The sequence below is a fragment of the Bubalus bubalis genome, chromosome 2, assembly GCF_019923935.1.
Source record: "Bubalus bubalis isolate 160015118507 breed Murrah chromosome 2, NDDB_SH_1, whole genome shotgun sequence".
NCBI classification, from domain to species: Eukaryota; Metazoa; Chordata; class Mammalia; order Artiodactyla; family Bovidae; genus Bubalus; species Bubalus bubalis.
Window position 1 is genome coordinate 60,666,903 of NC_059158.1, and position 26,558 is coordinate 60,693,460.

The window sequence follows — 26,558 nt, forward strand, 5'->3', positions numbered from 1 at the left end:
GCATTCCAATCCCAAAGAAAGGCAATGCCAAAGAATGCTCAAACCACCGCACAATTGCACTCATCTCACACGCTAGTAAAGTAATGCTCAAAATTCTCCAAGCCAGGCTTCAGCAATACGTGAACCATGAACTTCCTGATGTTCAAGCTGGTTTTAGAAAAGGCAGAGGAACCAGAGATCAAATTGCCAACATCCACTGGATCACGGAAAAAGCAAGAGCATTCCAGAAAAGCATCTATTTCTGCTTTATTGACTATGCCAAAGCCTTTGACTGTGTGGATCACAATAAACTGTGGAAAATTCTGAAAGAGATTGGAATACCAGACCACCTGATCTGCCTCTTGAGAAATTTGTATGCAGGTCAGGAAGCAACAGTTAGAACTGGACATGGAAAAACAGACTGGTTCCAAATAGGAAAAGGAGTACGTCAAGACTGTATATTGTCACCCTGTTTATTTAACTTGTATGCAGAGTACATCCTTAGAAACGCTGGACTGGAAGAAACACAAGCTGGAATCAAGATTGCCAGGAGAAATATCAATAACCTCAGATATGCAGATGACACCACCCTTATGGCAGAAAGTGAAGAGGAACTAAAAAGCCTCTTGATGAAAGTGAAAGTGGAGAGTGAGAAAGTTGGCTTAAAGCTCAACATTCAGAAAACGAAGATCATGGCATCCGGTCCCATCACTTCATGGGGACTAGATGGGGAAACAGTGGAAACAGTGTCAGACTTTATTTTGGGGGGCTCCAAAATCACTACAGATGGTGACTGCAGCCATGAAATTAAAAGACGCTTACTCCTTGGAAGGAAAGTTATGACCAACCTAGATAGCATATTCAAAAGCAGAGACATTACTTTGTCAACAATGGTCCATCTATTCAAGGCTATGGTTTTTCCAGTGGTCATGTATGGATGTGAGAGTAGGACTGTGAAGAAGGCTGAGTGCCAAAGAATTGATGCTTTTGAACTGTGGTGTTGGAGAAGACTCTTGAGAGTCCCTTGGACTGCAAGGAGATCCAACCAGTCCATTCTGAAGGAGATCAGCCCTGGGATTTCTTTGGAAGGAATGATGCTAAAGCTGAGACTCCAGTACTTTGGCCACCTCATGCGAAGAGTTGACTCACTGGAAAAGACTCTGATGCTGGGAGGGATTGGGGGCAGGAGGAGAAGGGGACGACAGAGGATGAGATGGCTGGATGGCATCACTGACTCGATGGATGTGAGTCTGAGTGAACTCCGGGAGTTGATGATGGACAGGGAGGCCTGGCATGCTGCTATTCATGGGGTCGCAAAGAGTTGGACAGGACTGAGTGACTGATCTGATCTGATCTGAAAATGTATGGATGAAGAGGAATTATTTTAAGTGTCATAAGTAACATTAGGGGGTACATAAGTGAATAGGGCATGATCCCTAGAATCATAATAGTAGAAGTCAAATAGGGAAGCTGGATAGCTACATAATTTGTTAGAGGTAGTTTCCAATAGCATACATGAAAACGGTAAGTGTTCAGAAAGAGGGAAGGCAGGTAAAGGGAAAAATATATATATACAAAATGGGAACTCTAAGTATATTTGATGGATATGGAGGATTTTATCAGATATAGACATAGTATCAGGATCTTAGAGTTTAAAGAAATCTTCGTTGTCTAAATCACATTCCTAGTCAACCCCAGGACCCTACTCACTCATGGCTTTTGGAATCTTTTAAAGAAAGTTTGTTAAAACTCTATGTATAGTAGATTTATCTCAAGTCACTATCTCAAAGTATTTGATTTTACCATGACTGTTCTCTTTGCACTACCTCCAACACATAGTCCGTTCTCTTTGCAATGTTTACTCACTTCTTTAAAAAAAAAAAAATTGAGATGAACTATATTGTTAAATTTTCAATTTCAATGATTCTAATTCATCCTTATGCACATTTTCTAGATTAATTATTTAAGTGTGAAAGAGAGCTTAAGTTTAACTTGTTCACCATTAAGATATATAGATATATTTTGATATATTCACTTTGATCTCTAGTGACTCAGTAATGCATCACTAAGATCAGAAAGGAGCAAGTCTTGGTACAGCTTGAATTTCCTTTCTTGAATTGTATACTTTACCAATCTTCTTTTAAAGATTTGTTTTAATATTGAAGAGATTTAATGATTCATGTAAATAGTGGAAATATTTACATTAATATTTGAGTCAGATACTTAGTACATAACCCTCACTAATACTTGTACTTTATTTCACAATTAACTTCTTAAATTTATAAGCCAATATACAAAACTTAGAAATCTGACCTTTTTTCAGAAGATTAAATATTGGTTACTAACCTAATTAAATCCATCATAATAATTTAAATAACAAGTATATATTTATATGACTGACATATTTAAACACTTCCTACATATAAAATAACAAAAATAGATACCTAGAGTAAATATATATTCCCTGTTCCAGTGGACCACTTTTTGTCAGAACTCTCCACCATGACCTGTCCATCTTGGGTGGCCCTACATGGCATAACTCATAGCTTCATTGAGATAGACAAGGCTGTGATCCATGTGATCAGATTGATTAATTTTCTGTGATTGTGGTTTTCAGCCTTCCTGCCCTCTGATGGAGAAGGATAGGAGGCTTATGGGAGCTTCCTGATGGAATAGACTGACTGAGGGGGAAATTGGGTCTTGTTTTGGTGGGCAGGGCCATGCACTATAAATCTTTAATCCAGTTTTCTGTTGATGGGTGCAGCTGTGTTCCCTCCCTATTATTTACCTGGGGCCAAACTATGGTGGAGGTAATGAAGATAATGGCAACTTCCTCCTGGGTTCTGGTGCACACAAGGTTCTGTTTGTGCCCTTCAAGAGTCTGTTTCCCCAGTCCTATGTAAGGTCTCACAGCTGTATGACGGGGTTAATGGCAATCTCCTCCAGGAGGGCTTATGCCATACCCAGGTCTGCTGGACCCAGAGCTCCTGCCCCTGTGTCAGTTCACTTCTGACCCTAACCCTACAGGAGTCACTCAAACACAGTTCTGTCTCAGCCTCAGTGGGGCCTCTGGGTCCTGGTGCACACAAGGTTTGTTTGAGCCCTCTGAGTGTCTTTGGTGGTTATCGGGTTTGATTCTAAACACGATTTCGTCCCATTACCATCTTGCTGCGGCTTCTGCTCTTGGATATGGGGTGTCTCCTCACATTTGCTCCAGCACCGTGTAGCCTTGGAAAGGTCAGTTTTCATTCCAATCCCAAAGAAAGGCAATGCCAAAGAATGCTCAAACTACTGCACAATTGCAGTCATTTCACATGCTTGTAAAGTAATGCTAAAAATTCTCCAAGCCAAAAAAAAAAAAAAATTCTCCAAGCCAGGCTTTAACAAAACATGAACCATGAACTTCCAGATGTTCAAGCTGAATTTAGAAAAGGCAGAAGAACCAGAAATCAAATTGCCAACATCCATGTGATCATCAAAAAAGCAAGAAAGTTCCAGAAAAACATCTACTTCTGCTTTATTGACTATGCCAAAGCCTTTAACTGTGTGGATCACAGTAAACTGTGGAAAATTCTGAAAGAGATGGGAATACCAGACCACCTGACCTGCCTCTTGTGAAATCTGTATGTAGGTCAGGAAGCAACAGTTAGAACTGGATAAGGAACAACAGATTGGTTCCAAATCAGGAAAGGAGTACAACAAGGCTGTATATTGTCACCCTGCTTATTTAACTTATATGCAGAGTACATCATAAGAAATTCTGGACTGGATGAAGCATAAGCTGGAATCAAGATTGCTGGGAGAAATATCAATAACCTCACATATGCAAATGATACCACCCTTATGGCAGAAAGCAAAGAGCTAAAGAGCTCTTGATGAAAGTGAAAGAGCAGAGTGAAAAAGTTGGCTTAAAGTGCAACATTCAGATAACTAAGATCATGGCATCTGGTCCCATCACTTCATGGCAAATAGATGGAGAAACAGTGACAGACTTTAATTTTGGGGGCTCCAAAATCACTGCTGATAGTGACTGCAGCCATGAAATTAAAAGGTGCTTGCTCCTTGGAAGAAAAGTTATGATTAACCTAGACAGCATGTTAATCTAGACAGCAGAGGCATTACTTTGCCAACAAAGGTCTGTCTACTCAAGGATATAGTTTTTTCAGTAGTCATGTATGAATATGAGGGTTGGACAATAATGAAAGCTGAATGATGAAGAATTGATGCTTTTGAACTGTGGTGTTGTAGAAGACTCTTGAGAGTCCCTTGGGCTGCAAGGAGATCCACCCAGTCCATTCTAAAGGAAATCAGTCCTGAATACTTATTGGAAGGACTGATGTTGAAGCTGAAACTCCAATATTTTGGCCACCTGATGCAAAGAGCTGACTTGTTGGAAAAGAACCTGATGCTGGGAAAGATTGAAGATAGGAGGAGAAGGGGACGCCAGAGGATGAGATGGTTGGATGGCATCACTGACTCAATGGACATGAGTTTGAGTAAACTCCAGGAGTTGGTGATGGACAGGAAGGCTTGGAGTGCTGCAGTCCATGAGGTCGCAAAGAGTTGGACATGATTGAGTGATGTAGCTGAACTGAACTGAACTGAACAAAACTATGGTGGAAATTTTAATGTTATCAGTAATATTCATTCATTTTACTTAGTTACTAGAGATTTGTTTTATACATTCTAAACAGTAGAGTAATTTTTATTTTGACCAACCAGACTGAAAGTAAAGTAGAACACTGTCACTATTAATATAAGTTTAAAGTTTGGAATTCTGACCAATCATTATTTTTGTGAATGAATCAAACTTGAGCTGTAAATCATCAAGTTAATCCTATTTTTGCTGACAAAGAAAATTTTAATATAGTTGCACAGGGAGTGAAGAGAATTTCAAAAGTTAGGGGGCAAATACTAAAGAGGGGGTTTCCAACAAAAGAGGAATATGATCTGATTTCTGTTTTAAGAGATTGATCCTAGTTGCTGGGTGCTGAAACAAAAAAAAAAAAAAGAGAGAGAGAATTATTTCACTTATAAAAGAGTAAGTGTAGCAATGAGATAAAATGAATGATAGTTTGAAACCACACAAGACCCACAAAGATTGCATCATAGGAAGGCAGGAGGAGAAGGGGACGACAGAGGATGAGATGGCTGGATGGCATCACCAACTCGATGGACATGAGTTTGAGTGAACTCCAGGAGTTGGTGATGGACAGGGAGCCCTGGTGTGCTGCAATTCATGGGGTCGCAAAGAGTTGGATACAACTGAGAGACTGAACTGAACTGAACTGAGCCTTATACTAATCCATGTAGTGCTACAGTGAATACCACAGCCCTTGGATACTTTTGACCAGTATCTGTGGGTTAGAATCTGAGACTTGAGAGTTCTAAATTAAAAAGTACATATATGTACAATTTGGTTAGTTTCTTATTTCATGTGAACTCATTTTATATTTCCCCTTCAATCTGATGTGGCCTGTAAGGTATGGATCTCTGACTTGGCATTTGTGAACCACAGATCTAAAACTGGGACCTTTTATATATAGAGACAGAGAGCAGATATTTTGGGCTTGCTGGACAAATATAGCTTCTGTTGCAACTATTCAGCTTTGCTATGGAAGTGTAAAATTAGCCACAGATACCACGTAAATGAATGAGTATAGCTATGTTTCAATAAAACTTACTTATAAAAACAAGAAGCAAGCTGAATTTGGCCAACTGGCTAGTTTGTTGACTGCTTCTCTAAAGTACATATTTTGTGTCTCTATTTCTCTTTCTTAAAAAAAGTGGATAATTATTATGTCTCACTGTTCAGATCTTATAAATTTTACATATCCTTGCTATATAAATTGATAGATGAAAATTAGAAAAGTGTACTCTAAATTATTATGATTGCCGTGTGAAAATACTTGAATAGAAACATCAAGGAGCTACAGAAAACAGGCCTTTATCAACTTACAATTGTTATTGATAGTCAAGGAAAATCAATTGCTTATCAGAATGTTTTGTTACATTTTAAAATGTGTCTTTTTGCTTTACAAACATTTTTAAAGATTAAAATTTCAGATTGCAGTAAAAACATTGTTATTTTCAAAAGTATATTTCAAAAGAACAGATTGGCTCTTCTAATAAAATTAGTTTCTGGTCAAGAAAGTAATATGTGTTTATAGTAAAATTTTAGGGCACATTTGTAATTGATAAACAAATATTTTCAATGGATTTTTTTTAAAGGATGATTGGCTCATTGATTTTTCACCTCAATGATGGAAAATCTGACTTATAAAGATATAAATCCATTTCCCTAGGACATAGAAAAAAAGGACAAAATCTTGATACTTAAACTCACAGACATTTAAATTGGAGAATTCTAACCTTTCATTTTATTTTACTTTATTTTTTTTTCTAAAATTGTTGCTTATATTTTAGGGAACTACAAACCCAAATCTTCAAAGGGTACAAATTATATTACCTTTAGAAAAAAACAAAAACAAGTAAATCTAAATATAGCCATTTAAGGAGCACCAAAATCATTTAAAGAAAAATTCAGAAGTTATTTCAAGAACTATTCCAAGTTGTTCTTCCATATATCACCCTTAGGTGATGGCAAAATTCAAATATTTCATGAATATAGTCCTTTTCTATCTCTTAATTTTCTTTTTCTATTTTAGAAACTTCTAATAGATGAAACATGAGAAGATCTTTCTAATATCTGTGTATGTGTGCTCAGTAGCTCAGTTGTATCCAACTCCTTGTGACCATATGGACTGTAGTGCTCCAGCTTCTCTGTTCATGGACTTTTCCAAGCAAGAATACTGAAGTGGGTTGCCATTAACTACCCAAGGGGATCATCTGTACCAGGAGAGCAAACCAACATCTCTTGCATCTCCTGCATTGGCAGGCAGATTCTTCACCACTGCTCTACCTGGGAAGCCTATTTCTATTTCTATTGTTGCCTTTGTACATTTCCTTCACTAAAATTCCATCCATACATGGTAAGCTAGGTCAACAATTTACTATGACTCTTTTGATCTCTTTTTATATATTTGCATAGACATACATGCTCATATATCTACATTTTACATAAATCATACCATATTGTGTCATGGTCTGTGATAAACTCATTTATGTTAATAGGCGCTTAAGGTTTTTGCATTTCAGATAGTGAAAAGAGATTTGGTAAGAAAAAAAATGTCTACCTATCTAGCTGCAGAAAAAAATATTAATCCTATAACACAAATTTCTGAACTTTAATTTTAGTTTTAATGTTTTTATTTTTATGTTGTGGTTAGTTTTCTTAGAATTTCTAGGAAGACATTAATAACTTGAAAAAAATGTCAGTTTATTTAGTATTGGTATTCTCTTGCCATTGTCTATTCTCTCATTCATTTTTTAATAGTCTCATTGTATTGCCTAGAACTTGTATTATAACTTTTTTGTTGTTTTTCAGTCACCAAGTCATGCCCATCTCTTCGAGACCCCATGGGCTGCAGCAGGCCAGGCTATGTCCTGCACCATCTCCCAGAGTTGGCCCAAGTTCATGTCCATGACACTGGTGATGCCATCCAACCATCTCATCCTCTATCACCCTCTTCTCCTTTTGCCTTCAATCTTTCCCAGCATCAGGGTCTTTTCAAATGAGTTGGCTCTGTGCATCAGGAGGCCAAAGTATTGGAGCCTCAGCTTCAGCATCAGTCCTTCCAATGAGTATTCAGGGCTGATTTTCTTTAAGATTGACTGGTTTGATTTCCTTGCTGTCCAGGGGACTCTCAAGCGTCTTCTCCAGCACTCTGCCTTCTTTACGGTCCAGCTTTCACAGCCATGTGTGACTACTGGAAAGACCATAGCTTTGACTATATGGACCTTTGTTGGCAAAGTGATGCCTTTGCTTTTTGACGTACTGTCTAAGTTTGTCATAGCTTTCCTGACAAGAAACAATCATCTTCTAATTTCATGCTGCAGTCACCATCCACAGCGATTTCAGAACCAAGAAAAGGAAATCTGTCACTACTTCCACTTTTTCCCCTTCTATTTGCCATGAAGTGATGAGACTGGCTGCCCTGTCTTAGTTTTTTTGTTTGTTTGTTTGTTTTAATCCTGAGATTTAAGCCAGCTTTTTCACTCTCCTCCTTCACCCTCATCAAGAGGTTCTTTAGTTCCTCTTTGCTTTCTGCCATTAGTGTGATACCATCTTTATATCTGAGGTTGTTGATATTTCTCCTGGCAATCTAGATTCCAGCTTGTAAGTCATCTAGCCCAGGATATCACATGATGGGCTCTGCATATCAGTTAAATAAACAGGGTGACAATAAACAGCCTTGTCATACTCCTTCCTCCATCCTGAACCAGTCAGTTGTTCCATACATGGTTCTCACTCTTGCTTCTTGACTGGCATGCAGGTTTCTCAGGAAACAGGTTAAGATGGTCTGGTATTCCCATCTCTATAAGAGTTTTCCGCAGTTTGTTATGATCCACAGTCAAAGGCTTTAACATAGTCAATGAAGTAGAGGTAGAAGTTTTTCTGGAATTCTTTTGCTTTCTCTATGATCCAGCGAATTTGATCTTCACATGCAAAATTTTAAATACAGGCTATATTAAGGACACCAGACATGCTGGATTAAGGGTCCATGCTACTCCAGTATGAATTCATCTAGACTAATGGCATCTGCAGAGACCCCATTGTCATACCAAAGGTCACAATTCACAAGTACTGAGGCTTAAAAATTTAACATATTTGGGGGGACACTGAACATATTTGTTCAATCCATAACACCTCTTATTAATGTTCTTTTCACTTAATTTTTTTACTAGTTTTTTCATTTAATGTGCAAATGATTTTGCAGCCAAATAACCATTATGTCTGTAAAAAATAATGCTTTACCTCTGTATTTTTTCCTTTGTAATCTTTTTCATCAAATTGACTAGCATTGTAAAAACTTTGTTTTTATGGTGATGGTACATATTCAATCTACTTTTCTATTTTTGATATGACTTTTAAGTTATCTTTCTTAATTAGTAAAATACCATAAAATTAGATATATATTTGCAAAATCAAAGAAAAATAGTAATCTGTTAAATGAATAGGATGCTCAGTACTGTTCATGCCGCTTGTTTAATTATGGATCACTTAGTCACATAATTTCATTATAATAGAGGTACTTGTAACTTAGGAAGAGGTGAAATAACTTGCCCCAAATGAGCTCAGTGACAAAATGTTGAAGCTTGAATTTAAACTTTGACCCCAACTATTGTGCTCTTCTAAAGGAGCACTTCAGGTCCTTCAGTAGTTTGTTTATATTGCATGTATCTAAATTTAGTATAATGGCAAAGTAAAGTATATATTTCTATAAAAAATAATTATAACTTGAGAAGGTCCAGAAACTTGGCCTGGCTTCTCCAGTCTTTGCAGATGTAATACCCATGTGTAGTTATCTTTTTGAAATTTTGGCATAGCTCTATTTACCTAGTGGTCCCTACAACTTTTTCCTAACTCTCCTCAAACATCTATTATTGTTAAAGATGTTGACCTGAAAAAGTTATGGATCACTTTTCCAGCAAAGATGGATTTATTCACAGAGAAGGCAACGGCACCCCACTCCAGTACTCTTGCCTGGAAAATCCCATGGACGGAGGAGCCTGGTAGGCTGCAGTCCATGGGGTTGCTAAGAGTCGGAGACGACTGAGTGACTTCACTTTCACTTTTTCACTTTCATGCTTTGGAGAAGGAAATAGCAACCCACTCCAGTGTTCTTGCCTGGAGAATCCCAGGGGCAGGAGAGCGTGGTGGGCTGCCGTCTATGGGGTCACACAGAATCGGACACGACTGAAGTGACTTAGCAGCAGCAGCACAAACTTGCAATTCAGAGTCTACAACCATAGTAAGCCACATGTATGTCCCCACCCAGCAAAGGAAGAGCACTTCTGTAAAGGAGAAAGGGAAGTTGGGAAGGCTACAGTAAACCAAGAGTCTGTGGTTTGTCATTAGCTGAGTTCTCGTCAGGAAAGAGGAGTCTATTCCTCCTGTTTGGCCCTGTTATTTTTATAGTACATGAGAGCTCCCCCTTCCGATCTCCCAACTCTAATTAACTGAGATTTCTGTTTACTAATTTTTTACAAAGGAAAAAAGAAAAGCTGAAGAATGATTCTGTTCTGTTTCCAAGAACTACCTTATTTCCCACTTAATCTAAGCAGACATTCCCCTTTTATGACTGTGGCTTGTTCCACATTTGAGTAGCTGATGAATTTTGAAAGGACTTTAAGAGTGAAATTTCTCCAAACTTATGGTTACAGGGGATACATGGGTGGGGAGCAGGGTAAATTAGGAGGCTAGGATTAACATATACACAATATTATGTATAAAAAGATAAACAGCAAGGACCTACTGTATACCATAGGGAACTATTCTTAATATTTTTATAATAATCTATGAGGAAAATAATTTGAAAATCAATATATTGGGCTTTCCTGGTGGCTCAGATGGTAAAGAATCTGCCTGCAATTCAGGAGATCCAAGCTAAATCCTTGGGTTGGGAAGATACCCTGGGGAAGGGAATGGCAGCCTGCTCCGGTATTCTTGCTTGGAAAAGTCCATGGTCAGAGGAGCCTGGCAGGCTGTTGTCCGCGGAGGTCACAAAAAGTTGGACACGACTGAGAGACTAACACACATAGATATATAACTGAATAGCACTGGTGTACACCTAAAACTTACACCACATTGTAAATCAACTATAGCTCAATTTTTTTTTTTTTTTTAAGTGGAGCTTCTGTGAGAATTACTGTCTGATCTCACATCACTTTTAGAATCCTGACTTCTTCATTTTAAAAGGAAGACAAATAATATTACGCTACAGGGTAATTTTGATGATCAAACAAGGTAAAATATATGAAACTTAATGAAAAGCACTATAAATATGTCAGTACACTTGTCAGTAAATAAACTACAATTTTAAAAGTCACTTTATTTAAGTCAATATTAAAAGGTAATAATTCTGTCATTTGTTTAACATGCTGGAAGATTTTCATGTCTTTCTTTAGTTAAAAAAACCAGTAATGTCATTTTATTTCAACTTAGATCATTATAATGACTAACTTGCATAGACTAGTGATTAAAAAAGGGGGGGGATTTGTACCTAATTAATTTACTACTCAAAATTAATTTTGTTCTTGCTAATTTTTTCCTTGCTCTTATGGTACCATTACATTTATATTATTGCATTTTCCACACGAGAGAGATGGTGAAATTCCTCTTGGGCCTAGTATGACAGTGATACAAACATGGTATTCATCAAACTGAATTTCTCAAGAGACACTAAAAATTGATGATTACATGGCAAAGTTTGTGAAACCCTAGAGTATACATATTGGAAGAGGAGATTCATTTGGAACTTTACAGAAGAGGTCTGAAATCACATCACTTGGGAAACTGATACTCATCATTAATTAATGGGGTGAAATCTTCAAGGCTGTTAAGTAACAGATTCAGGGAGAAAAAGGGTGAGAGAGTAACCTAAAAGGAGTCCAGAAGTAAGAATACCTGAGAAAAAAACGTATTAGAGCGTATTAAGTTTAAGAACAACAAGAAGTATTATGCCAGGTTATCATGCTTCCTTTTAACCACCAAAAAGACATTAGAACATGTTAGCATTAATGATTCAAAAATACTGCTTATAGGTTGATCGGCATATGTATTTTTATAATGTATATTATCTTTCTCTCTCTCTCTTTCTCTCTTGTCTCTCTTCCCCTCCCCTCTTTCTCTGTCTCTCTGCTGCTGCTGCTACTGCTAAGTCGCTTCAGTCGTGTCCGACTCTGTGCAACCCCATAAATGGCAGCCCACCAGGCTCCGCCGTCGCGGGGATTCTCCAGGCAAGAACACTGGAGTGGGTTGCCATTTCCTTCTCCAGTGCATGAAAGCGAAAAGTGGAAGTGAAGTCGCTCAGTCCTGTCCGACTCTTAGCGACCCCATGGACTGCAGCCCACCAGGCTCCTCCGTCCGTGGGATTTGCCAGGCAAGAGTACTGGAGTGGGGTGCCATTGCTATTTATTTCTATATAGGTCCAGAATCACTATTCTTATTTGTAATACTCATTACAAGCAAATACTCTCTCCATGAAATTAGTTTATTTTACTGAGAATAAAATCTCTGAGAGACTAAAATATTAGTATCAAGAAAATGGAGTATGACCAAGGCAAAATATAAATATAAAAGAGTAATTTCTCTTCCACCAATGAGAAGGGAAAGCTATTCATTTTTATGTAAATAATTTCTTGGCTTCTTTATTAGTCAGGGTTCTCCAGAGAAACAGATCCAGGAGGATGGAAAGATATATGTGCAGACCTACCTATCTATCTGGGCTTCCCTGGTAGCTCAGTTAGTAAAGAATCTGCGGCAATGCAGGAGACACTGGTTCGACTCCTGGGTGGGGAAGATTCCCCTGGAGAAGTGATAGGCTACTCACTCCAGTATTCTTGGGCTTCCCCGGTGGCTCAGATGGTAAATAATCTGCCCGCAATGCAGAAGACCTGGGTTGGATTCCTGGGTTGAGATGATCCCCTGGAGGAGTGCATGGCAACCCACTCCAGTATTCTTGCCTAGTGAATCCCCATGAACAGAGGAGCTTGGCAGGCTACAGTCTATCGGGTCACAAAGAGTCAGACATGACTGGGTGATTAAGTGTGCATCTATCTATATATCTATTTCATGTATATCTCCATCCTATATAGACAGGATATCTCCTATGTATATATACTGCAAATCTTGGGACTTATTCTCCATAATTGCATGAAAGGGATTTATTCAAAAGAATTAGCTTATACAATTATGAAGGTTGACAAGTCTCAAGATCTACAGTAGGCAAACTGGAGATCAGGAGAACCAGTGGTAGAGTTCTAGTCCAAAATTCAGCAGGTTTGAGACTCAAAAAGAGCTGAAGTTTCAGTTCAAGTCCAAAGGCCGGAAAAAACTGTTGTCCCAACTCAAGGCAGTCTGGCAATAGAAATTTCCTCTTATTTGCAAGAGGTGAGTGGTTTTTTTTTTTTTTTCCTATCCAGGTCCTTACTGATTGAATGAAATCTGCTCACATTAGAGAGGGCAACCTACTTTACTCAAATGGCATTTTGATGTTTGCCCATTATTCAACATGTAGCATATCTTTTAAAGACTCGTTACAAGTATAAATACATTTCTTCCTCAAATATCTGTTATAAAACAGGACATAAAGGAAATAAAAGATATTTTGTAAATCTTCTGAGAAGTTGTGCTTATATGTATTTGCTGTCTGTAATCAATATGCAATGGTTCTAAAACCATTCAATAGCAAAACCTCAGCAAACCCTCCCTAGTTGAAAAATAAATACATTTATGCTGGTAGCTCAGATTAATGATATTTGAAAATGGAAGGTTGGCTCAGCTAGATAGCAGAGGCTACTGAGTAATGTCTGGGCAGCAGATGTAGGTATTATTTTCCCACATTAAAGCCAGAAAGGTCTGTGAATGCCCTTGCCCCCCAAACCAAAGCAAAAAGAAACATCTTATAGTACGTATTTCCCAGTGTGCATTGGCTTTAACAAGGAGTAAACAAAACAATATGTATAATAATCCTGTCTTGCCTGGAGAATCCCAGGGATGGAGGAGCCTGGTGGGCTGCCGTCTATGAGGTCGCACAGAGTCGGACACGACTGAAGCGACTTAGCAGCAGCAGCAGCAGGGCAGAGGTACAGTGCTCCCTACATACAAGGGAAAAAACAGAGATACCATTTGTTAAATCTTTGTACTTGAGTGAGAAAGTCTATATTAAACTTTGTTAAGGAAAAATAGTTATATTGAGTCATAAAAGTTAATAACTATACCAAGAGAATACAGCTTATTTTTTAATCAGCATCTTGGTTCTCAACATTTTTCAGTGCAGTGGCAGCCTTTCTTAGAGAGCTGTACACATCTGGGACTATTTCTGTTTAGTAGAGTTAGTCCTCAACTCTAATTAAGGCAATATAAAACATTCATAAAATTTGTATCCCCTCTTAGTTACTAAGAGGGATTACAAATGTATTTGTAAGCAGGGTACAAACGTATGTATGAGAGTTAAATACATTAGTGCCATTTTTTCCCTTGATCCTTTAACTATTCTTAAAAATTCCTTTTGGTATGGTTCCTTTTCAAAAAGAAAGCATTCATTAAATGTCGTATTATGCAGTGGGATTTTATATTTAAAGCATGTATAATTTTATTTATGGTAATGATTTACTGTAGTGTTTCAAAAACTGGAATTTATGGACTACAGGAAATTCACAGATGTTTTCTCCAGGGGTCTAGATGTCTTGAATGAAATACAGGTTGCATTGTATGTGCCAAAAATTTGAAAAGTTAACCATACATCCATTTGAAAAATTATTAAATATATTCATTGTATCAATTTAAATTAAATATTAAATTGATCATTTCACAATATGTGTAAATCAGACCATCATGCTGTATGCCTTACACTTATATAGTGATGTATACCAATTATTTTTCAATTAAACTGGAAAAAAATCTTAAATTGAAATAGCAGGATATATGGGACACTTTCAATAGTGAAAGATAAAAGACCATTATTTTTTTTAAAAATAAGATTACTGAATCAATTATTTTTCTTTTGTAGCCCTATCTCCTTGATGTCATTTCACAGCATCTTTACAAAGTTTTCATGGCATTTTGAAGTAGCCAGAAGCTGAGGGTTCAATCTTATGGATTTTTTTTTTTCAGACTAGAGTGTTTTAATTTCTTTATAAATTCAAAATTTGAATGCCTTTCATGATAGAATGAAAAAAGTGATCACAAAATTTTAAGTTTATTCCATCAAGAGTTTTACCATCTACTTGCTTTAGACAATAGGACATTAGCAAACATGAGGCTGCTCACGGAACCCATGTGAAGAAGCTGATATTAGACTAACATCTAGTGAAGACACAAAACCTGTGTTTGTCAGAGCAAACAGACGTACACATGTGTGAGTTCATCTGGGAACAATCAGCTTCCAACTATGAGCCAGGGGACAAAGATACATGTGAGCCCAGGACATACCAGCAGATGAACTGCCCAGCTGAGTCTGAGTCAAATTGACAACCCTCAGAACCATCATTTATTAAAATAATTGTTGTTTGGTTCTCTAAGTTCTGGGGCATTTTGTTATATAATAATAGATATAGCATGCCCTCCTTAAGGGCTTCTCCCTGATGACTCAGCCAGTAAAGAATCCACCTGCAATGCAGGAGACACAAGAGACTTCAGTTCAATCCCTAGGTCAAGAAGATCCCCTTAGGAGGAAAGGGCAACTCACTCCAGTATTCTCACCTGTAAAATCTCATGGACAGAGGAGCCTGGTAAGCTAGAGTATAAAGAGTCACAAAGAGTCAGACACGATTGAGCAACTAAGCATGCATGCCTTCTCTAAAGGCGACACCAGTTCTTGCCGTCCTACTTTGTATTACACCAGACAGACTCATTCATTTACATTATCAAATTACCTAATGAAAGCATTTCGTTTCTGGGTCCATGCTCTTACAGAAAATCTACTCTTTAAAAAAAGAAGCATTCGGTATGCTACTGGCACAAAAACAGATACATAGATTAACGGAATACAAGAGAAAGTGCAGAAATAAACCCACACAAACTTATGATCAATTAAACTACAACAAAGGAGGCAAAAATAGACAATGGAGAAAAGAAAGTCTTTTAAATAAGTGGTGCTAGGAAAACTGGATAGCTACACATAAAAGAATAAAATTAGAAAATTATCTAATACTGCATACAAAAATAAACTCAAAATGGGTTAAAGACCTAAATCTATAGCTGGATACTACAGAACTTCTAGAAGAAAACATAGAAGACTGACATAAATCACTGCAATATTTTGTTGGATCTATCTTCTAGAGTAATGGAAACAAAGACAAGAAACCATAAACAAAATGAAAAGACAATCTATGAGCTGGGAGAAAATATTTGAAAATGATATGACCAACAGGGCATTTCCCAAATATACAAACAGCTTGCACAGCTCAGTAGCACAAAAAAATGTCAAAAAATTAGCAGAGGACCTAAATAGCCATTTCTCCAAAGAAGACATGCAGATGTCCAGTAGGCACAAGAAAAGATGCTCAACATCACAGATTATTACAGAAATACAAATCAAAACTACAATGAGGTATCACCTCACTCTGGTGCTGGAGTGTGCTCAGTTGGTCGTGTCTGACTCTTGGCAAACCCAAGTGTAGCCTTCCAGACTCTGTCCATGGAATTTTCCAGGCAAGAATACTGGAATGGGTTGCCATTTCCTTCTCCAAAATGCTGGAGAGGGTGTGGAGGAAAGGGAACCCTCCTACACTGTGAGTGGGAATGTAAATTGGTACAGACTCTATGGAGAACAGTACAGAGGTTCTTTAAATTGCCATACATTCAAGTAATCCCAATCCTGGCCATTTAACCAGAGAAAACTCAAATTCAAAAAGATACATGCACCCCAATATTCATAGAAGCACTATTTAAAATAGCCAAGACATGGAAGCAACATAAGTGTCCATCAACAGATGATAGATAAAGAAGATGTACATAAATATATATATAATGGAATATTACTAGGCCATAAAAATGACAAATGCCATTTGAAGCAATGTGGATGGACCTAGAGATTATCACGCTAACTGAAGTAAGTCAGACAGAGAAAGACAAATATACAATATTATTTACATGTGGAATCTAGAAAATGATACTAATGAACTTGTTTACAAAACAGAAATAGACTCACAGACATAGAAATCAACCTGCTGCTGCTGCTGCTGCTAAGTTGCTTCAGTCGTGTCTGACTCTGTGCGACCCCATAGATGGCAGCCCACCAGGCTCCCCCGTCCCTGGGATTCTCCAGGCAAGAACACTGGAGTGGGTTGCCATTTCCTTCTCCAATGCATGAAAGTGAAAAGTGAAAGTGAAGTCAAGAAAGCAACCTAGTGGTTACCAAAGGGGAAAGAGGGGGAAAAGATAAATTAGGAATTAGGTATTAACATATACACACTACTATATATAGAATAGATAAACAGCAAGGACTTACTGTATAGCACAGAGAACTATATTCAATATCTTGTGATAACCTATAATGGAAAAAATCTAAAAGGCATATACAATGTTTTATGCATATATCTGAATCACTTTGCTGTATATCTGAAATATTACCAATCAACTATACCTTAATTTTAAAAAGCACTGAATATCTATTATGTGTTCATAAACATAATGAGGCCCTGGGAGTATGAATATGAATAAGACTTAATAACCTTCTTCAAGTAACCTCTATCTAGTGGGAAAGATAATTATGTATGCAATTAGCATAGAGTAGGCATCAGATACATAATGTATAAAGTTAGTCCTTTCAGATTATAAATTTCAGATCCACACCTGAAATTTCAGCAGACTATTCAGGCTTTTTCTCTGGTTCTGTTTTTCATATCCCATGAATTCTACAGTGCACATGCATATATTCATAAAGTCTTCTTGGAGTCTTTGGCTTTTGCTGGGTAATAGGGAAGTCAGAATAATCCTCTCACGCTGGATGTCATCCCCACTGGTTTTAGTAGCAGTGATAGCACTTCGTAGCCATGACTACCTTCAGTAAAGCCTGAAGTTAGTAGCAGTAACCTCAGGTGAGTCAATACTATGCCCAGTGTAGCAATCATTCTCCAATGTAAAGTTTACTCAGGTGCCCAGTGGTGGTGAGAGGCAGCATTCTTCACTGATACTACAGCTGACAAGTCTCAAATCCTTGGAAGTTCTAAGGACGTAAAGGTAAAATTAAAGCACTGGATTCTCCTGATGGCAGTCCAGAGCTGGTAGCCTTGGTGGCATTGGCTGTTGCTGGTGTGAGGGCATGTCAGAAAAAGTAATACAAATTACTTTTGCTGTTGTATGTTGCCGCCTAACTAATTCATATATCAGCTAATGAAGATTTGGTATTTGTCATTATTTTATATATTTAAGTTTCTGAGAGAGTACAAGAAATTGCAAATATGCTTCTCAAGTTCTTAAGTTGGCTGTTTCTGAAGGAAATTGTTAAAACAATGCTATTTCATTTATTTGGGTCAATTAAGATTTCCTTATGGTCATCTAGCATACTTTAAAAAGTACCTCTGTAATCAATGGGGAATTCAAACATCTTAACCTTAATGAAATTAAAGAGAAGCCATGATGGAATGTGTCTGCTGCCTCAGGAGATTCTCACTTTATCTATTGTGCCTTGATAAACATTCCAAAATTTACTCAGTAAAGCTAGTAAGGCTATGGAATTCCACCAAAGCTATTTAAAATCATAAAAGATGATGCTATCAAAGTGCTGCACTCAATGTGTCAGCAAATTTGGAAAACGAAACAGTGGCCACAGGACTGGAAAAGGTTAATCCTCATTCCAATTCCCAAGAAGAGCAGTACTAAAGAATGTTCTAACCACCATACAATTGCACTCACCTCCCATGTTAGTAAAGTTATGATCAAAATCCTGCATGCTAGGTTTCAGCATTATATAAACCCAGAACTTCCAAATGTCCAAGCTGGACTAAGAAAAGGCAGTGAAACCAGAAATCAAATTCTCTGGATTACAGAGAAAGCAAGGGAATTCCAGAAAAACATCTACCTCTGTTTCATTGGTTACATTAAAGTCTTTGACTATGTGGATCATAATAAACTGTGTAAAACTCTTAACGAGATGGGAATACCATACCATCTTACCTGTCTCCTGAGAAACCTGTCAGTCAAGAAGCAGCAGTTAGAATCTTGTATGGAACAACTGACTGTTTCAGGAAGGGGAAAGGAGTAAGACAAGGCTGTTTATTGTCAATCTGTTTATTTAACTTGTATGCAGAGCACATCATGAGAAATGCTGGGCTGAATGAGTTCAAAGTTGGAATCAAGATTACTAGGAGAAATATCAACAACCTTAGATATGTGGATGATATCACTCTAAAGGCAGAAAGCAAAGAGGAACTAGAGAACCTCTTGATGAGGTGAAGGATAAGAGTGAAAAATCCGGCTTAAAACTAAATATTAAAAAAAAAAAAACTAAGATCATGGCATCTGGTCTCATCACTTCATGGCAAATAGAAGGGGAAAAAGTGGAAGTACTGACAGATTTCCTCTTCTTGGGCTCTAAAACCACTGTGGATTGTGATTGCAGCCATGAAATTAGAAGACGATTGTTTCATGGCAGGAAAGCTATGAGAAACCTAGACAGTGTGTTAAAAAGCAAAGACATCACTTTGCTGACAAAGTTCAATATAGTTAAGGTTATGGTCTTTCTAGTAGTCATGCACAGCTGTGAGAGCTGGAGCATAAAGAAGCCAGAGCGATGCCGAAGAACTAATGCTTTTGAACTGTGGTGCTGGAGAAGACTCTTGAGAGTCCCTTGGACTGCAAGATTAAACCAGTCAATCTTAAAAGAAGTCAACTCTGAATACTCATTGGAAGGGCTGATGCTGAAGCTGAAGCTCCAGTACTTTGGCCACTTGATGTGAAGAGCTGACTCACTGGAAAAGACCCTGATGCTGGGAAAGATTGAGGGTAGAAAGAGAAGAGGGCGACAGAGGATGAGATAATTGGATGGCATTACCGATGCAATGGACATGAGCTTGGGAAAATTCCGGGAGATGGTGGGGGACAGGGAGGCCTGGCATGCTGCATACAGTACATGGGGTTACGAAGAGTCAGACATAACTTGGCCACTGAACAATAACAAATATTCCAGAACTGAATTTTGGTTTAAGCTAAAGAAAATAGCACTCATTTCAGATTTAATAAAGCATTTTTTTGAGAATACAATCTGGTGTATTTAGAATTATCTTAATTGTTTAGTGCACCTATGACCATATCAATGTTCATACTGCAAATATTTAGTAATAACTAATGAAATTTCAGATTATTGCTCATCTAATTTTTTTTGAATTAAAGTGATTTTATTTCTCAGTTTAAATCCTTTATGTTTACAAAGCTATAAATTATGAGTTTAATTCAGTTTTGAGGTGATATGTGTGTTTGTGTATACGTACATATATCATATGTTTGTAGTAAACAAATGGGATGCCTTTTTTATTAAAAGAACTCAACTTATTGTGTTGTTCATATACAACCCTCTATCTGTCACCTAAAATTTATAGTTTATATTGTTATTTATATTGTTTTTTATTTTACTGTTTAATTTTGTATCCAGATATCTAGATATGAAGTGACTTTAAATATAAAATATATTCATTAATCCCATGAATTGTATTTAAAAGTATCATGAATTATTAATGAATTGAGCTTTGTTAAATACAACTATATGATAAATGATAAACATGATAAAATTAGAAGACTATCAAATGCTTTTATGTTATACATAGAACTATAATAGACAGGAAGCAGGTGCCTAATCAATAATAATGAAAACATGATATCAAAAATTACTGAGTTGTTTTATTGAAGAACTTGCTTATGTCAGGACATAATTATTTGTACATAGATAATCATCAGAATATTTGTAGTGAAATCATAGAAAGTGTGGTCAGTCAAGCTTGCCTACAAAATTCAAGTTGAAACATAAACTGTTTTTGAAATATTTTATGTGTGGAATTGATTTTTCCTGAACAATGTAGTTTTCCCTCTTCTACAATCTATGATAATCATTGGTAATTTTCCTAATTTTGCCTCACTTCAGACACTGATCAGCACAGTATAAACCAATTTTTATGTCTTCATTTGTGGCAAGGGAAGAAGCTGACTAGCAATTACAGTGAAAAATAAGAGCATTTGTAGAATGTCTTTAAATTGCTTTTGTAAAGTAGGGTGGTACAGTTAGTCCTCTGTACATGTGGGTTCCACATCTGCAAGTTCAACCCATCACCAATCAAAAATATTTGAGAAAAAACACTCCAGAAAGTTTCAGAAAGCAAAACTTGAATTCACCATGCACTAGCAACTACTTATATAACATTTATATTGTATTAGGCCATTAAAAGTACATTGAAAGACGTTCATAGACTATATGCAAACACTATGCCATTTTATATAGGGATTTGAGTATGTGAGGATTTTGTTATCTATGCAACCAATTCTCCTATAGATAACAAATCTCCTATGATTCTACTCCTATCTGTCAAGGATAGTTAAGTATCATTTAATTAGGTCCAAAAGAGTACAGCAATGATATTTTATTAACTATGATAATATGATCTTTTAAACACTTAAACATACAAGCAAAAATACTGAAAGATTATTATTACATTTAATTTTGATTCATTAACTTCTCTATAAATGTTATAATATAGTTCTTAAATTTTGTTCTGATATTTAATTAATACTTTCAAAGAATGAATTATTTGGACTTTGGGTTTGTAGTTTCATTAAGAGTACTTACATATACAAAGAATGTTCATTAAGGAAAATGTCTTAAAAAAATAGTTATTTCAGTACATTTCTGTAGCCTAAGAATAAACAAGAAAATCTTGCTGCCAGGTGGCTTTGCTGCTGTTTCCGTGGCTTTGCAGTGCTCTTGAAAGTGTTCTTTTATTCTGCCTTTGATGGAAAAAAGTGCTGAAGGTGTGACATTTCAGCATAACGCCTCATGCCCAACCCCAGCAGCAATTATTCAAGTTAAAGTTTAGTCACTTCACGTCCACAAGCTTCAAAACGAGCAGGTTCAAGTAGCATTACTGAGAAATGAAACTTTCCTCAAACTCAGTGGGGGAATGAGAATCATTGTGTATTTTCGTGTCACATATTTATGAATTATTGTAATGTGGATAATAGTAAAATTTTATCCTGTTAATAAGTCCTGATTTTTACATAAAACAAAGTCTTGATAAAACATTTACTGAATTTGTTTCTTAATAAAGAGAGGAAAAAATAGTGTGAGAATAGACATAGCTCACATGTCTACAGGGCAGATTGGGAGGTGGAAGAAACAGTGTATAAAAATTACCCAAGAAAGTTCTTGAAAACTACAGATGCCTATGCCTCACCTCCTTATGGTTATCTCATAGATAATCCCTAAGTATCCTACCAGTCTCATGGACAAACACCGATAAGACAATGATACTGACTGGAATCAAGATTTCAGTGATCTGTTGGTTGATCTTTCAGCTATCCCTACTTAGCTTGATCTTTTAGCCATCCCTAGCTTGATCTTTCAGTTAACTTTAGACTGGCTATGAGAGTTTGATATTAGCATAAAATGCTTGCCTATTTAGCAAGTTACCATGTAGAGAATTTAACTTCTATAACACTGTAAATTTACACAGAATAACATGTATCTACTCTTTTGAGAGGGAACTATTACTGTACTGTATTGTACTATTGAATGTCTGAAAGCCATTACTCATTGAAGGCAAAGTCAGGGATTGCCCTCCAAGTTACATAAAGTTTCATGAAAATGGATTGCTATAAATTATAAAGTTGAATATTCATCTCATTTCAAATGTATATGAGCTCTTAAGACAGTATTGTTTAATTCTTCATTCTGTGATGCCACTTAATTTTCATTGTACATTTTCTCACATAAGGTGGACTCTTCTAAATATAACATTAAAAGATAATGAAAAAAGTCTAACCTTTCATTGCAACTTCACTGAAATTGAAGTGCTTTCCTCTGATCTATAAAGAAAAGGCTAGACCTTTCAAAGCATTTGTACCTCTTGTGGATCAAAGTTTATGCTTCCAAATAAAAAGGCATAAAGATAAAATGACAGTTATTTCAGTAGACCTCTGCCCCAGTGTTTCAGTAGTATCCTAGAATCACTATTCTTGTTATGGTAATTTCTAATGATTGAAACTTTCAAAAATGAAAGAGCCTATCTTTTAAAGTAGAGCCTAGAGATGAGAGGCAAAAGTGCTGTGTAAGGAGCTCCTGTACTAGGGGATGTGAATCACAATACTGGATGGAAACCATATCTACTTCCCCCACCATCCATTAAAACAGGAATTCTGGAATGTTTAATACAGAGAGCAAGTAGAATTGAAATTGTAGAAGGACCAGAAAAAAAAAAAATCAGTCTAAAACAAAAGAGAAAGGCCAGCAAAGGAAAGAGTGCTGCTAAGTCGCTTCAGTCGTGTCCGACTCTGTGCGACCCCATGGACTGCAGCCTACCAGGCTCCCCCATTCCTGGGATTCTCCAGGCAAGAACACTGGAGTGGGTTGCCATTTCCTTCTCCAAAGCATGAAAGTGGAAAGTGAAAGTGAAGTCGCTCAGTCGTGTCCAACTCTTAGCGACCCCATGGACTGCAGCCTACCAGGCTCCTCCATCCATGGGATTTTCCAGTTAAGAGTACTGGAGTGGGGTACCATTGCCTTCTCCCAAAAGAAAGAGTAGTTCTCACCAAAAATTTCAGCTGTAAAAATGTCAACAAAGTGGCTTGAAGAGTGAGGTAGTCATCAGTGCTGCCTTCAGAATAATTATATAAGGGATCTATCCTAGCATCCATCTATACTAAATGAATGGCATCCAAAAATTTTTGCCCTTACTAATCCTCAAGCATGGCTTTCTAAAGAATGTGACTGATGTGCCCAGAGACCGTACTTAGCCTTAGTATTAGAAAATAATGCAAAGCAGATCAGGGACTGTGGCAATCTCATAAAAATAAAAAGAACAGAGGAAAACGTGAAGGAAAAAAAGAAAATATCAGGTTTCAGTACTGATTCCAAAATGAAGCTGTATAATAAAATGAAGCTTTATAATAGAGAAAGACTGCACTCAAGAGACATCCAAAGTGGGTTACAGGTAATGTTCCAGACAGGGAACATTAGTCCAGACCCCATAACTCTGTCATACTTCGTACAGCCACATACCTTAACCTTTCTCTGAAAAGACCAGAGCAAGGCTACTACAAGTAAGATTGGTTCTACTAATAGAAGCAGAATTTTTATTTGGCTTGAGAAAATTTACTGTCCATCTATGATCTCTACAAGATACATAGACAAATATCGAATATTTGTGCCAAATCCAGACCATGCTGCTATGAACATAGGGGGTACATGCATCTTTTTGAATTATAGTTTTGTCTGGGTATATTCCCAGTAGTGGGATTGCTGGATCATATGGTATGAAGATAATGGCATCCAGTCCCATCACTTCATGGCAAATAGATGGGGAAACAGTGTAAACAGTGTCAGACTTTATCTTTTGGGGCTCCAAAATCACTGCCGATGGTGACTGCAGCCATGAAATTAAAAGATGCTTACTCCTTGGAAGGAAAGTTATGACCAACCTAGATAGCATATTCAAAAGCAGAGACATTACTTTGCCAACAAACGTCCGTCTAGTCAAGGCTATGGTTTTTCCAGTAGTCATGTATGGATGTGAGAGTTGGACTGTGAAGACAGCTGAGCGCTGAAGAATTGATGCTTTTGAACTGTGGTGTTGGAGAAGACTCTTGAGAGCCCTTGGACTGCAAGGACATCCAACCAGTCCATTCTTAAGGAGATCAGCCCTGGGATTTCTTTGGAAGGAGCAATGCTAAAGCTGAAACTCAAGTACTTTGGCCACCTCATGTGAAGAGTTGACTCATTTGAGAAGACTCTGATGCTGGGAGGGATTGGGGGCAGGAGGAGAAGGGGACGACAGAGGATGAGATGGCTGGATGGCATGACTGACTCAATGGACGTGAGTCTGAATGAACTCTGGAAGTTGGTGATGGACAGGGAGGCCTGGCATGCTGCGATTCATGGGGTTGCGAAGAGTCGGACATGACTGAGTGACTGAACTGAACTGACGGTAATTATATTTTTAGTTTTCTGAGGAAACTCCAGACTGTTTTGCACAGTGGTTGTACCAACTTACATCCCTACCAACAGTGTAAGAAGGTTCCCTTTTCTCTAGGATTTGTCATTTGTAGACTTTTTAATGATGGTCATTCTGACCAGTGTGGCATGGAAACAACTTCAATATCCATTGATCAATGAGTGTTTGGAGATGTGGTACACAGATACACCACCACTCAGCCATAAAAAAGAAAGCAATAATGCCAGTGCAGCAACATAGAGATTATCATACTAAGCAAAGTAAGTCAGAAAGAGAAAGACAAACATCATATGATATCACTTATATGTGGAATCTAAACTATGGCACAAATGAACCTATTTTCAAAACAAAAAACTCACAGACATAGAATCTGTCTATGACATGTGGTTGTCAAAGGGGGAGAGGAATGAAGTGGGAGATTGGGGTAAGCAGATGTAAGCTATATTTGCTGTAGTTGTTTACTTGCTAAATCATATCCAACTCTTTGCAACAAGGTCCTAATGTATAGCACAAGGGACTATGCTCAGTATACTATGATAAGACATAATGGAAAAGAATATAAAAAAGAATGTATATATGTGTATAACTATCACCTTGCTGTACAGCAGAAATTGGCACAACATTGTAACTCCACTATACTTTAATTAAAAGAATCCACACCATAGACTAATCAAAGTTAATTAACAAAATGAAATCATGAAAAAAGAGTTAATGGGGAAATGCAATATAATTTAATATAGTAATTACAGTGGTTATAGAATAAGAAGAGATAATGCATTTTGGTAAATGTGAAAGTTAAAAAAGTGAACACTCAAAGTTCTTGATATATGTATGAAAATATTATATATGTGTATCTGTGTTAAAACAGAATGGGCACTGTTGAAGGTAGTAAGCTAGAAGACCAAGAAAACTTCTCAATAATCAGAGAAAAATAAAGTGAGAGTATATAAAGGATAATATAAATGTAAGACAGGTAGGAATCCAGTAGAAGAAAAATAAAATATCAACAAAGTACAGAAAATTGTATCATGTAGAATATTATAAGCTATACCTTGAAAATTTTAAATTAGAAATTATATGTCTCCTTTTACAAAGGTATGAGCTACAATAAAGTAAAAATTAGGAAACAGCATATTTAAATATTTTATTTTCAGTGTCAGCACTCTACAGTAAATTGTTACCTCAGAGTAGCTACAGGAGGTTTACAGTGCTCATCTATTGAAGTATTTGGTGAAGGTCAAAGACCAAATTGAACTGCATTTTGCTTTGACTTTTTCCCCTATGGATTTGCACGTCTTCCAAGTTTTCTGAAAATCCATGATCTAAGAAAATAAAAGCCTCTTCACACATATCTAAACCTTGTCTATTTCACTTTCAAATATACAATGTCAAACATTAGAATTAGTGTACCTCAGGTTTTTGAAACATAGTTTTAATATGTGCATGAAGTCAAAACACATGCCCTGTTTATAAAGTAATCAGTCATAAGGTTTTCCTGCTATTGATAACAGCATATTATTTTCTTTGTTTTAAAAATTTTAAAATTAGCACTAACATGTAGTAAAAGTATAAACACATGCATGACAGTGACAAATTCTTAATTCAGAGTAGTTAACTTCTGTGAAAGAAGGAAAAAAGGTAAGAGATGGAGAGAAGCCCAAGAGTACCACAACTAATATTTTATTGCCTAAAATAATATATTAGGTAAATATATTGTTTAAAATAACAAAGCTAAGTTACAAGTAGCTGAGTGTTAATTCTATTATTCTCTATATGTTTGTTTCTAAGATTTCATA